At 41.8% G+C, this 14,663-nt stretch overlaps 1 protein-coding gene across 4 annotated transcripts in view; it reads left to right on the top strand.

Annotated features, from left to right (window-relative positions):
• Positions 1 to 14,663, top strand: part of FHIT (fragile histidine triad diadenosine triphosphatase) — a 1,340,207-nt gene that overhangs the window by 26,500 nt on the left and 1,299,044 nt on the right. For all 4 annotated transcript variants that reach the window (XM_070391629.1, XM_070391628.1, XM_070391627.1 and 1 more), the window contains exon 2: positions 8,618 to 8,665. The gene's annotated coding sequence lies outside the window, so the exon portion shown is untranslated. The remainder of the gene's footprint in view (positions 1 to 8,617; positions 8,666 to 14,663) is intronic.

Genomic DNA, 14,663 nt, shown 5'->3' with positions numbered 1-14,663 from the left:
GAGGCCCGGTGCACAAAAATTTGTGCACTCGGGGGGGAACGGGGGGTCCCTCAGCCCGGCCTGTGCCCTCTTGCAGTCTGGGACCCCTCGGGAGATAACGACTTGCTGGCTTAGGCCTGCTCCTGGGTGGCAGAGGGCAGGCCCAATCCCTAGGTGCAGCCCCTGGTCGGGCTCAGAGCAGGGCCAATTGGGGAGTTGGGGCATCGCCCCCTGTCATGCACAGAGCAGGGCGGATTGGGAGGTTGCGGTGCCACCCTCAGTCATGCTCAGGGTAGGGCTGATTGGAGGGTTGGGGCACCGCCCCCTGTCACACTCAAGGCAGGGTCGATGGGGAGGTTGCGGCGCCACCCCCTGTCACGCACAGAGCAGGGCCCATCAGGGGGTTGGGGAGCTCCCCCCTGTCACTCACAGAGTAGGGCCGATAGGGGAGTTAGGGCACCACCCCCTGTCACACACAGAGCAGGGTGGATCAGGGGATTGGGGCGCCACCACTGTCACACTCGGGGCAGGGCCAATGGGAAGGTTATGGCTCTACCCCATCACACACAGAGCAGGGCCTGTTGGGGGGGGGGTGGTTGGGGCGCTGCACCCTGTCACAGAGCAGGGCCAATCAGGGGATTGGGACGCCGCACCCTGTCACACACAGAGTCGCAGGGCGATCAGGGGGTTTGGGCGCTGCCCCCCGTCACGCTGATCCGGTGCCAGGAGGCCTCGCGGCTCCGCTGATCCCGGTGCTGGGAGGTATATTACCCTTTTACTATATAGGATAGAGGCCCAGGGGCCGGCTGGTTTGCCCTGAAGGGTGTCCTGGATCAGGGTGGGGGTCCCCACTGGGGTGCCTAGCCAGCCTGGGTGAGGGGATGATGGCTATTTTCAGCTGGTCACACACCCTTTCAGGGGGGGGGTCCCCACTGGGGTGCCTGGCCAGTCTGGGTGAGGGGCTGAGGGCTGCTTTCAGGCTGGTGGTTGTTGACTGAGGCTCCCAACCGCTCCTTTTTTTTTTTCTTTTTTTTATTTTATTCTGGGCCAGCTTTAGCTCTGGCTCTGGCTCTAGCTCTGAGGCTTCCACTGCTGGTTTGTTTGCGTTCTATAATCGAAACAATGTATAACTCTAGCTCTGAGATCCCGGGGTTTTGTTTAGCTTCTATATTTGTTACAAAGTTTCTTAGAGTTGCAGCTCAGAGGCCGGCAGCGCAGGCGGGGAACGTTGGAGTCCTCCTTCACTGCAGCAAGCAAGCCTCATGTTCGCTTCCAGCTGCCTGGCTGCCGGCCGCCATCTTGGTTGACAGTTAATTTGCATATACTCACTGATTAGCCAATGAAAAGGGTAGCGGTCGTACGCCAATTACCATGTTTCTCTTTTATTGGTGTAGATATATATATATATTATTGATTTCAGAGAGAGGAAAGGAGAGGGAAAGAGAGAGATGGAAACATAAATGATAAGAATCATGATTGGCTGCCTCCTGCAAACCCCACACTGGGGATCAAGCCTGCAACCTGGGCATGTGCCCTGACCAGGGATGGAACCATGACCTCCTACTTCAGTGATGGCGAACCTTTTGAGCTTGGCGTGTCAGCATTTTGAAAAACCCTAACTTAACTCTGGTGCCGTGTCACATATAGAAATTTTTTGATATTTGCAACCATAGTAAAACAAAGTCTTATATTTTTGATATTTATTTTATATATTTAAATGCCATTTAACAAAGAAAAATCAACCAAAAACATGAGTTCACGTGTCACCTCTGACATGTGTGTCATAGGTTCGCCATCACTGTCCTAGTTCATAGGTCGACTCTCAACCACTGAGCAACGCTGGCTGGGCTCACATACATTTTGACAACATGAATCAGTTTTCTAGGTGAATAACAAAACTAAGAATTATTCTGAACTCCAAACATATCAGAGTTTCACACATTCTGACAATACTCCATAAGAAATACATATAAATTGAAATAAAACTTCAGAAATATATCTCTGAAGTGTCAGGTTTTTGGGGTCTTTGCTGCTTGTTCTTGTGAGGGTTTAAATCAGTATGTAGATTCGCAACTCCGTGTGTTTAAAACATGCATTTATCATCAAGTAGTTTAACCAGGGCTGTGTTTTCCAACTGCCTGTTTTTCACTGATACGTAGAAAAAGGCTTAAGAGTCTTCTCAGTTGAAAATTGGCTATCATTTGAAAGAATGCTGTAATAATTTGTCTGCCATTAATAGCTCACTGACCATGGCCTAAGAACCAAAAAGAGGACTGAATTTATGGTGTCTTCATTCTTGTGTCTGTCTTCATTTCTGAGTGAACATATTTATTTCCTAGGTATGTAGATAGTTGTTAGACTTAAACATCAATCACCAGTCCCTGAATGTGGCCATCAAGTCAGGTGAGAGCTGCAGAAAGCAACAATGTTGCCTTAAGTAAAGTGAGGTTGGATGGCTCCCATAGAAGATGAATCACAATCAGAAGAGGTTTCTGTAGTTGAAAAAGATGTTGGTTTAAATTCGGACTGGTTTTAAAAGGAGTTGAGGCTGGATAATGGAGTGAGAGGCTTGGGGTTGGTAAACATTTTCTGGGTGACTATCTTCTGAAAAAGCACCAGGAAAAAAGTGTTATTGGCCTGTACTTCTCTGCTTCTACGTTTGTTTTTTAGGACGGCTGAAGCCTCAACCTATTTGGATTCATTTAAATCTAATCTGTGTCTTGCAGAAGGTCAGATGAAGGTTACAGAATGTATCTGCTCTAGAACAAAATGGGGATGAGTTACGCATGAGGGGTCGTATAATGCATTGTAGCTGCAGGTGAAATGTTTTCATGGCCTGTAGATGTTTAGGTCCTTAGATTTTCAGGTCAAGGCAAACATGGGAAAGAAGTACTTGTTTGAGTGACTCTTACTGATGTTTGTCCAGAGAGGTTGGCAGTTTGGGTACTAGAACAACAGTTTTCTGGATCCTGACGTCCTCTTACTCCAGATACCCCACACACATACAAGGACAAATGTTCAGGCACTAGAGCAGTGGTTCTCAACCTTCCTAATGCCGCGACCCTTTAATACATTTCCTCATGTTGTTGTGACCCCCAACTGTAAAATTATTTTCGTTGCTACTTCATCACTGTAATTTTGCTACTGTTATGAATCGTAACGTAAATATCTGATATGCAGGATGTATTTTCATTGTTACAAATTGAACATAATTAAAGCATAGTGATTAATCACAAAAACAATATGTAATTATATATGTGTTTTCCGATGGTCTTAGGCCCCCCCTGTGAAAGGGTCGTTTGACCCCCAAAGGGGTCGTGACCCACAGGTTGAGAACCGCTGCACTAGAGATAGGCACAAAGACTGTAGAATCCACTTGTATTTGTTTATTCAACAGTATTTGTGAAATGACTCTTTGGTGCTGGTATAGAACCTGGGGCTCACAATGAATGGGCAGGGTGAGGTTGGTTTGAACATAAAGGCCATAGGTTTGAAAGAGCTTAGACACTAATTAAGGTGATAAAACATACACAAAGGAGAAAGTAATAATTTAAGATAACAGTATGCATGCCCACCCCAGCTCTTACGTGCTTAAGGTGAGATGAAAGCTGCTTTAAGAGCAGTTCCATCACCTTTCCCTTTCGACTTTCTGGGAACTTTAGTAAGTACCCTTTCCCACTCTTTTGCCTGTAGTCTCTTTGTTTCAACTGGATCCTCTCATCACCTTGACACATGCTCAGGCTTTTTTCTGTTTACAGACTACATGAAGAAACCCTCTTTCAGTCCTTTTTCCTCCTCCAGTTGCTAGTCTCTTTCCCTTATACCAGTGGTTCTCAACCTGTGGGTCGCGACCCCTTTGGGGGGTCGAACGACCCTTTCACAGGGGTCGCCTAAATACATCCTGCATATCAGATATTTACATTACGATTCATAACAGTGGCAACATTACAGTTATGAAGTAGCAACGAAAATAATTTTATGGTTGGGGGTCACCACAACATGAGGAACTGTATTAAAGGGTCGCGGCATTAGGAAGGTTGAGAACCCCTGCCTTATACCCAGACGTGTCTAGGGTTTGTCCTCATTCAGCCTTCATTTTAATGATTTCCTCTTATGTCTTAACCAACTCCAAACTGAATTCTGTCTCAATCAGTCCACAAAAACAGTTTTCATTGAGTTCCTCAATGACCTTCGTATTGGGCATTTTTAGTACTTATCTCACTTGACCTTTCTGTGACACTTAAGGCTTTTGTTTTACTTCTCTGGCAATTTTTCTCTCTCCTATATGGTATTCATCCTTCTTGACACACTGTTCAATGTTGAACTTCCTCAAGGATCAATCCAGGGCTCTCTTCTCTTCCTACTTTGTACTGCCTCCCTGGACCATCACATTTATACTTACAAGTTCAGTTATTTTTCTACTTAGAGATAACTCACCAATCCAAAACCTGCTCTCTGAGCTACAGACACATATATATCCAATTCCCTACCTGGATATTTCTTTTCTTTTCTTTTTTTCCTTCTTTTGTTAATCCTCACCTGAGGATATTTTTCCATTGATTTCAGTGAGGGATGGAGGGAGAGAGGGAGAGAGAGAGAGAGAGAGAGAGAGAGAGAGAGAGAGAGAGACATGTGAGAGAGACACATCGATTGGTTGCCTCCCGCATGTACCCTGACTGGAGCTGGGATGGAATTTACAATCCAGGCACGTGCCCTTGACCGGGAATCAAACCAGTGATCCTTTGGTGCTCAAGTTGATGCTCTAACCATCGAGCAACACTGCCCAGGGCAGGATATTTCTTTTAGATACCTCTAAGGCATGTCAAATTCAACATATTTACAACCAAAATAGTGATCTTTAACTCCAGATGTGGACCCTTATACAGTGGCTTTAATTCAATGGACTTGTTCAACCTCAAATCTGAAAGGAAAATTGCTATAAAGATTGTAATTTTTGAATATATTTTAAGATTTTATAACCAATGTCTAAGTAATGTACTGTGATCAGATAACTTGGCTATCTCTTTTTTGATATTTGTTGAGACTATCTTTGTGGTCTAACATATGGTCAGTTTTTGCTTATGTTCCATGTGTACTTGTAAAGAACACTGTGGCACATTGCATTTCCCAAAGGTGGTTGCAGGAATGCATGCATCCATTCCCATGTGTGCTTCCTGCAGTGTGACTGACACTCCTCCCAGAGAGATGAAGTTCTTGTTCTCTTCCCTGGAATCTGGGGTCGGGGTGGGGGTGGGGGTGGATTTGTGACTGCCCTGACCAGTGGAGTGTTGTATAAATGGTGGTAATGTGACTTTCAAGCCTAGGTTATAAAACATACACCTACCTTTCTCTCTCTCTCTCTCTCTCTCTCTCTCTCTCTCTCTCTGTCTCTCTACTCTTACCTTTGGAACCTGCCACCATGTTTTGATGAGACTCAAGCTACATGGAGAGGCCACATGTAGGTATTTCAGCTCACAGCACCAGCTAAGGTGTCCGCTAACCCCTAGCAACAACTGGCAAACATTTGAGGGAATGGGGCTTCAGGTGATTCCAGCCCCCAATTTTCAAGTCTTCTAGACGAGGCCTTGGGTATTGTAGCATAGAGAAAAGCTGGCTCATCGTACTCTGTCAGAATTCCCATTTCATAGAAACCAGAAGAGATAATAATTTATTATTTTTAAGTCACTAGTTCTTGTGTAGTTTGTTACGTAGCAATAGATAGCCAATGCAAATTCCTATTATATTATTGCTGACTTCCATTTTGCCTAATATTAACTTATTTCCACCAGATTTCTTTTGATTCCTGTTTGCTTTGTGTATGGTTTTCTAACTTTTCCTTTCAAATTCTCTTTCTGTTTTAGACATGTTCCTTATAAACATCACCTAGCAAGGTTTAAAAAAATCCATTTCTTCATGTCTTTCTTTCTAGAAAATTTACATTAATTATCTTTTCATATTGGTTTTCTTCCTTTCTTTGAGCTTGACTATATATATATATATATATTTAAAATTATTGCTATATTTTGTGTAGCACTTCTGTGTTTGAAGTGGAAAGGGCTATAGATCAATCTTTATGTTGTCAGACCATAAATTTGTCAGATTTTACAAAATGTAATATTTTACTATTTAATCTTCCCCAATTATGTTTCCCCAAACTCTATTACAATTCACAAAACAAAGCAAGAAGGAGAAATTTCTGATGCTGTTCCATGAAGGGGCCTATCTCCTGAATTAATATTCCAAGATTGACATCACAGTCCAGAAATCTGGCTTTACTCTTTGGTGGTCATGTATCAGTGGTAATGGGTCCCTCGGTGGGATAGGGGGATGTAGAGGGAACTAGGCCAGTAAGGGCTAAAGCAGTTACTTAGAACATTGAAGGGAAACAAAGAAAACCATGGGAAGACAATGGAGTAGTTGGCCATTCCCAACTACTACACCTTTTGAAAATGTTAGGACTTAGGCAACAATGAGGCATATTCCAACTATTTTTGACTATGGAGTTACCATATAAGTAATGTTGGACTGCTATAGAATCAGCCCCTTCAAACCTTGCTATTACTATTGCTTAGCAACTATGATTTACCATCTCTCATATTATAGTGACTTGTGTGTGGCCAGTGCATAGGGAGATTCATTTTCTATGTCAAGAGTTGATTTGAAATGTCACGTGTGGCTTCCTCTGTCTTGTGAGTCTCTCTCTACTGAGAAAAGGCTACACTCAGGATTGTACCTGTAAGCTTGCACACATATACAGTAGTTCCCCCTTATCCACGATTTCTCTTTCTGTGTTTCCAGTAACCTGTGGTCAATAGCAGTCTGAACATATTAATTGAAAAATTCCTTAAGTAAACAATTCATAAGTTTTAAATTGCACACTTGTGAGTAAGCACGATGAAATCTTGTGTCATCCCGCCCAGGATAGAAATCATCCCCTTGTCCAGTCTCTCCACGCTGTATATGCTCCCCCTGTTAGTCACTTAGCCATCTTGGTGATCAGAATGTTTGTCATGGTATCACCATGCTGTGTTCTGGTCATCTTTATTTTACTTCATAATGGCCCCAAAGCACAAGATTAGTGATACTGGCAATTCAGAAATCTCACAGAGAAGCTGTACAGTGCTTCCTTTAAGTGAGAAGGTTGAAGTTCTCTACTTAATAAGGAAAGAAAAATAAATCATATGGTTGCTGAGATTTGTGGTAAGAACAAATCTTCTATGAAATTCTGAAGAAGGAAAAAGAAATTTGTGCTAGTTTGCTGAAAGACCACATTAGTTGCAGAATTTACTAGATGACCAGAAAATATACAATGAGTACTCGGAGATTCAGGAAAAACCCTTTATTTAGAGCAGCACTGCTGGCTCAGGGGATTCGAAGATCCAAAGCCTGAACCCCTTATACAATGCAATTACTCCTTATATATATTCCTAAGTTTGTTTCCTAACTACCGGGCTTTGTGGCAGGCTTTCACAGCTCCTCCTGAGTCAGTTAGAATGGGGAAGTTAGATTGTATCTAAATGCCTACCCTGGGTGGCACCAGCGACCCCCCCCCCCCCCCCCGCCCGCTCTGGCCAAGCTGCCAAATTCCCGGCCTGTGGCTCCTGCAAACTGGGAGCACCCAGGAAAACAGACTTAATAGTCTAAGTCTAAGGAAGGGGCAGTGACTTAATTATAGGCTAACAAGAATGTGCACTAGGACACTGGTCACTGGCACAGATTCAGATTGTTACCGCCCCTCCCCCAGGTTGCCCTCTGTATTCCTCCTCACATTCACATAAGTTTTATTATAGTACACTAGAGGCCCGATGCACAACATTTGTGCAAGAGTAGGCCTTCCTTCTCCCAGCTGCCAGCACTGGCTTCCCTCTGGCTTCCAGCAGGCACCCGGGACCGCGCTTCCCTCGCAGGCCCAGCTTCATCTGGAAGGTCTGGTCTAATTAGCATATTACGCTTTTATTATTATAGATTGCTCTAATTGTCCCATTTTATTATTACTTATTGTTGCTAATCTCTTACTGTGCCTAATTTATAAATTAAACTTTATTAGTGGGAAGTATGTATAGGAAAAATATAGCACATATAGGGTTTGGTACTACCCACAGTTTCAGGCATCCACTGGGGTCTTGGAACGAGTCTCTCGTGGATAAGGATAAGGGGGCCTGTATTCATGGGGCAAGTGCTGAGGTCTGGATCAGAAGAACCATGCACCTCATATAAATAAATAGGCTTCCTCGAGTAAAACTTTTGCAGGGAAATGGAAATAGAGTGTGCTGGAAAGAGGACACTAAACGAAATAAGAAAATAAAATGCTTGGTCAGATCGAGTGTGCTGCATAACGTTTAATTTTATGTTCATCTCTGCACATCCCGTTCTGTTGAGTTCACACCTCGAAAGATTTAACTGTAGATATGGCTATGTTTGCGTGCTTCAATTCAGGGTAGAAGTGTGCCGTTTTCAGTTTATGACTGTGTCTGTTATTGCCTCTTGTATGGGAGGTATGAGGCACAAGTTTTATCAACGCTTTATTTGGCTAGTACCACATACCTTGGCATATGGAAATTCTACTTAGAGATATGGAGAGAAAACGTTTGGTGTTTTACGCAGATAACTCAGTGCTTTCATTTTTATCTCTTTATAGCTTTGAAGCTCAGCAAAGAAGGGAATCCATTGAGAATAGCCTGTAAAGGTAAGTGTATTTATTACATGGCCTTGACAAACATTGCCTTTACAACATTGATTTTTCTTTTGTTCGGAGATTTAAACACTTGGATTAAAGATATAGCTGACAGGACAACTTCCTTAACCACCTGCTTGTCCTCCCTCATAGGCAAAACTGCTGAGCAATAGTTAGCAGAGCGTAGGAGGAAATAAAATGATGTGATGAGGGTACCCAAATTCAATTGTATGCTTGCTGACTTTTGCTTTCTTCTCAGCATTTCAATGGGGCTAAGTTTACCAAGATTAATGCTAGATGGAAAATGAATGCACCCGTACCACTTCTGGTCAATAGTTAAATAAGACCAGTTGGCCAGATAAAGCATTTAAAAGAAAATGCAGAGTGGCATTTCAATTGGGTTGGGTGAAATTTATCATGAAAGTCAGTTTGTGCCGTTGCGTGGAGAAGCTAGTTTTGTAGAAAGGAGAGAGCCAGCCAGTTTGGTGTAGCTAACTTCATTGCACCCCGTCAAGGTGGACCCTAAGTGAGTTACAGGAAATGAACTTCCAAGTTCGCAGCAATGGGAAAAGTATCTACTCAGCCTCCCGTGAAGCATTGCAGTCAGTTGGTTTTTACTTGGAAAAAATGTAATTGTTTCCTTTTTGCTAGGTATATTTATAAACATACCACTGTACAGCATTGTTCTTTGATTCATTGTTTAATTTCTGTTCTGCATGAAGTGTTTTAATTTAAAGAATTCATTCTGGGGAATTATGGGGCTGCAGTTTCATCAAGAGTCTTTGGTGGCCAGGGTGAAATATGCCGTAATTTTACCTTTGTTTTCATCATCAATTATGTTTTTGACAATTTAAGGTTTTTTTAATGTCATTTTTATTATAGTAATCATGACTGTGACCACTTTAGTTAAAGTTGAAAAGCCATTTGATTTACCTTATATTTTAAGTTATTCCTAACTTTATGGCAAATCTACTTTTGGGGTTGAATTTTTATTGTTTATTTTGAGGGTGAAAAAGAATTTTATAGGGAAATAGGAGAAAACCATTTTTGAATAATCAAAACATGAGCTGTGAAAACACTGTTTGAGGATTTGCTTTGGGATGACTAAACTCTGGTGCATGAAGCTGGCTGGCTTGGAACTTTTCTGTAATGGTTGGGTACTGGTGAAGAAAAAATGAACTTAAAAAGTAGATAATTCTTATTTTCAGCCATATAACCTGCATATCTCTGGACCATTGAGCCACATCTTGGAATAAGCAGTGCTTGAAAGCTTTCAGGAAAAAGTCTCATAAATTATTGGAGTTAGTGATGAGGAGGTAATCTTCAGAACCTTGAGATCTTTAGGTTTGTTGATGAGGCTCATATTCCTTTTGGAGAGGTTTTTTTTCACACCCATTTAGCCCATTTCCTCTGCTCTCAATGAAAATCTCTGATTAAATTTGTGTTCTAGAGACAGACATGGATCTCCGCCTGGTTTGGTTTATATTAGCTATTGGACCATGGATATGTTATCTACCCCCTCTGTGTCTCAGTTTCCTAATTTGTGAAATGGGGTACTAATATTGCTTTCCTAATAAGGCTGTGTGGAGATTAAATGAATTATTATATGTCAGGGGCTTAGAACAAACAGGTCCTGACCATGGTAAGTACTCACTAGATGTTAGCTTCGGCTGCTTTTGTTACTATTACTGTCATCATTATTAACATCAATATTAGCATCCTTAAGGATGCATTCTTTAGGTGTTTTGAGAAATCTGTTTTTTTGGAAGCTTCAGGATAATGTCTCCAAAATAAGCATGCTGTTATTAAGAGATGCAAGTTCTGCTTTGTCTTTAGGAATCAAATGAAAAGATAACTTCCAGGTAATATGAAAAGTGAGGTCTTTGAAGTAAAACGTTGTCAGGTTGACATTTTGTAGGCATCAGAGTAAACACTTTTTTTTTTGGCTGTTTGGGGTATTACTAAGTAATATAGTCTTTTTTAATTTTAATTTTATTTTTTAAAAATTCTTTATTGTTGAAAATATTACATATATCTCCTTTTTCCCCCATTGACCACTCCCCACCCGCTCCTGCCCCCCCCCCCCAGCACTTGCCCCTACCCCCCTAATTGTCTGTGTCCATTGGTGATGCTCATATGCATGGATACAAGTCCTTTGGTTGATCTCTTACCCCACCCCATCCTCCCCTGCCTTCCCTCTGAGGTTTGATGGTCTGTTCGATGCTTCTATGTGTCTGGATCTATTTTTTGTTCATCAGTTTATGTTGTTCATTATATTCCACAAATGAGTAAGATCACGTGATATTTATCTTTCTCCAACTGGTTTATTTTGCTTAACATAATGTTCTCCAGGTCCATCCGTGCTGTTGCAAATGGTAACAGTTCTTTCTTTTTTACAGCAGCATAGTATTCCATTGTGTAGATGTACCACAGTTTTTTAATCCACTCATCTGCTGATGGGCACTTAGGCTATTTCCAAATCTTGGCTATTGTAAATTGTGCTGCTATGAACATAGAAGTGCATATATTCTTTCTGATTGGTGTTTCTGATTTCTTGGGATATATTCCTAGAAGTGGAATTACTGGGTCAAATGGGAGTTCCATTTTTAATTTTTTGAGGAAACACCATACTGTTTTCCACAGTGGCTGCCTCAGTCTGCATTCCCACCATCAGTGTACGATTTTCTCCATATTCTCGCCATAATATAGTCTTTAAGAAATTAGTGATCTGCTAGCTAATTAGATTCTCAAGGAATTTTTGAAGAAAGTCTTGGTAAGTACAAAGGAACTTCTTCCCCTCCCCTTTTTATTCTGTCCGGTGTCACTTTTTCTTTCCTTACTGCACCTTCATTTCCTTTTGAAATAATTAGACTAGTGGAACTATAATTCAGGGGCCTACACTTAGCCTAGGAATGGGTGCATGACCACCAGCTTGGTTAAGAGGGTGAATTTGAATCTTGAGCTGAGGGATTCTTCTTTTTCCCCACAGACATTCTGCTTGACAGTACCTTCTGTGAGACCACTGTGCCCATTCCCATTTTCTAGCCTCTGTGTCTGTCTTGGCCACTGATGGTCTCCAAGCCTTGTTTCACTGAGTCTGCCTTGGATTCACTGAGCGTCCAATTTCCTTCCAATGATCCTTCTCCAATTAGCCAATTGGTTTCTGTTGCCTGTAGGCATAGAACCCTATTTGATAGAGTAAGTAGTGTAGACATTACAGAGGTCTGGAATACATGGGGTATGCTTGCAGGCATACAGGTAAAATACCACTCATTGCTTTCTTCCATCAAGTATACTAGTAAGCAGCTGGACATTTTGCTGTAGATTACAAAAGGTGCAGAATTCTCAATTAGCATTTCAAAAGTGGGCTATTTTGCTGGACTCTCTAGTACTTTTGTGTTTGGTAAAAATAAGCCACTTTTGGCTACTTCTCTAAGCTCTCAAGGATGTGTGTGTATGTGGGGATGGAGTTGGAAATGAGAAGAGAAGCAGGGAGGTAATTTTTCCAATTTCTGGGGCCCTGATCTCTTTGTGACCTGGGATTGTAAAGGGCTGAGGTTTCCTTCTACTTACCCCAGCATTCCAACACAAAACTCTTTAAATCTTTTTGTACTTTTCCCTGAATTTTTACTCCCCTTTTGAACACCTTTCTTGTCCTACCAAACACCTTCTTTTCAATGATGTGTAAAATGTGATTGAAAACTCAATTACTTCGGTCTCTGGCATTGCCGTGGTTTCCTGAGAATGGATGGGCAAGTTTACTCTCTTTCCCCTTGTGTCTTTCTACTTGTTGATGACTTCTGTGTTCTGTGCAGTGCCTAGAACAAAGCTGGTTAATGACTTTCTCACAGGGACATCCGTTTTGCCCTCCTGTGAGTTCAGAGCACAGTAGCATTGGATGGTGGCAGGAGCCTTAGCTGAGTGTTGGGAAACCCGCCTTCTAGTTTGGGCCCTGATGCTTGTCACCTTCATGATTCTGGGAGACATACCTAACTTTCTTAAGGTTTCAGGATCCTCAACTGTAAAACCAGGATAAGCTTTGCCCTATTTCTGCATAGGGCTGTTCTGAGGATGGCTTAAAGATAATGTGTGAAAAAGTGCTTAGCAAATTGTAAAGGGCTGCATAACGTATCTGCTTTGTTATTAACTAGTATTATGCCACATACATTTATTAAACAGATTGCAAACCTGAGGGCTTGTTTTATGGGGCTGAGGAGGAAAGGGAAGTAAATGAAAAAAAAACAAAAATAAAAACAACATTGTATACTAGTATAGTGCCTGTGCTGGATATTTTTTATTTATGCCTCCTCGCTCCTTTGAAAGGCTCTCAGCCCCGGGAGGCAAACCTCTGTGGCCAGCATTCCCTGGACTCCCTTGCTCTCTGGCTTGCTGTTGGGTTAGCCAGTGGAAGGCTCTGGGCAAAACTCTGAGAAGGCGAGGCTGGGATATTATTCCCTGCCTTCCTTGCAGCTCCTGGTTGGCCGTGGCTGTATTCCTCTAAGGAAGGCCACAGTTTGGGTGGGGCCTCTCTTCCGCAGTGACCGATCTTTCCACATCTGGTAGGTGTTCCCTTCGCCTTTAAGACTGGGTGGTGATGGTGGTATTTTTGCTAACTCCAGGGTGCTAGGCTGCCCCTCTTCATTTCCCTTAACCTTGTCCATACCCTTCATGAAATTCACCTCAGTGACCCCAGGTGCAGGTGCTGTCTCTTTCCTGCTGCGACCTTAATTGCACAAAGCACTTCTTTATATTTCCTCCTGCTTCAGTTTGGTTCAACAGATGTCTTTTTAAGACTTACAGTGTGCCAGGGACATAGTGTTTATCATACACTTTCAAGAACTGGACATTTTGGTGATAGAGTGGGGGTATTATATTAATCAGTTTTTTTAAAAGCAAGTTTTGGTAAATTGAAAGACTTTCTTAATCCTAGTATATAAAGATATCCAATATTACACTATTACACAGTAATAGCTTTATGAATTATCCTTTAAAATTCATTTTATTTTTTATCAAAGAAACATATCTACATTATATGAATAAAACAGCACTAAAGAGCAAATATTGAAAAACTGCGACACTGTCCCCTTCCTCCCTTTCTCCTTTTCTTCTGGCCCTTTCTCCAGAATCGGCAACTTTTAACTCCAATACTTCTGGTGTTTATATATTTCTAAGTAATGTACTTATTCTCTTTTTTCCTGGTATATCAATTTTAGCAATAGCTCTTTTATATGCCCCACTTATACCACTTCTGGTCTTTATAGCCTCGTAACATAATCACATGGTTATATGACAATTTTTGTTCGAGTCCATATGTAATATTTACATTATCATTCTGGCCTGGTTGGCAATGAACTTGAGTTCTATCTATATAGATTCAAAATCAGTAGTTTTGAGCTGGAGACCAAGACTGTAGTTTAAGAATCTCCATGGTGATTCCATTGATCAGCAGGGTTTGAAAACTTCTGTTCTATATTCTGTCATGACCATCATTACCATTAACACCATCATCACCACCATCATCACCACCACCACCTCCATCAGAACCACACAGGGCTCTCAGTAGCTGAGCGGAAATTCTGGTGTCCTTGAAAGCAGCTGTTTTTTGACTTCCGAGGTGAGCTCACACTTGTGGGTGATTCGGGTTATGATTTAACTGGCTATTTTTAAGTTTGGCAAGTGCCCATAGAAGTGGACAAAGTTATTTTTTTCAGCTCAGCTGGTTGTTACTCTATCTGGTATAAAAGCAATGAGAACATTGCCCCTGTACTTAACCCTGACCTTAAAGGAACACATTTTTTCCTGAGAGTCCCCTAAAATGACATCTAGGGGGAATGTAGTTCAAGTAAAAGGGAAACTTTGATGTCTTTGTCCTATTTGATTTCCATCCTCCACTTCCCCCATGCTTGTGGCATTTCTTGTTTATCAGACAGGAGAAAAGCATAAAATTTGGCCTGGGGTTTTCTCATCCCTAGGTGTGAAATTATTTCAGAACTATAATAATAATACTTTG

The sequence above is a fragment of the Myotis yumanensis genome, unplaced genomic scaffold (genome assembly GCF_028538775.1).
Source record: "Myotis yumanensis isolate MYYU_CA2020_CCGP unplaced genomic scaffold, mMyoYum1.0.hap1 SCAF_14, whole genome shotgun sequence".
NCBI classification, from domain to species: domain Eukaryota; kingdom Metazoa; phylum Chordata; class Mammalia; order Chiroptera; family Vespertilionidae; genus Myotis; species Myotis yumanensis.
Note: the sequence above shows the minus strand (reverse complement) of the source record. Positions and strands in the feature narration are given on the sequence as shown.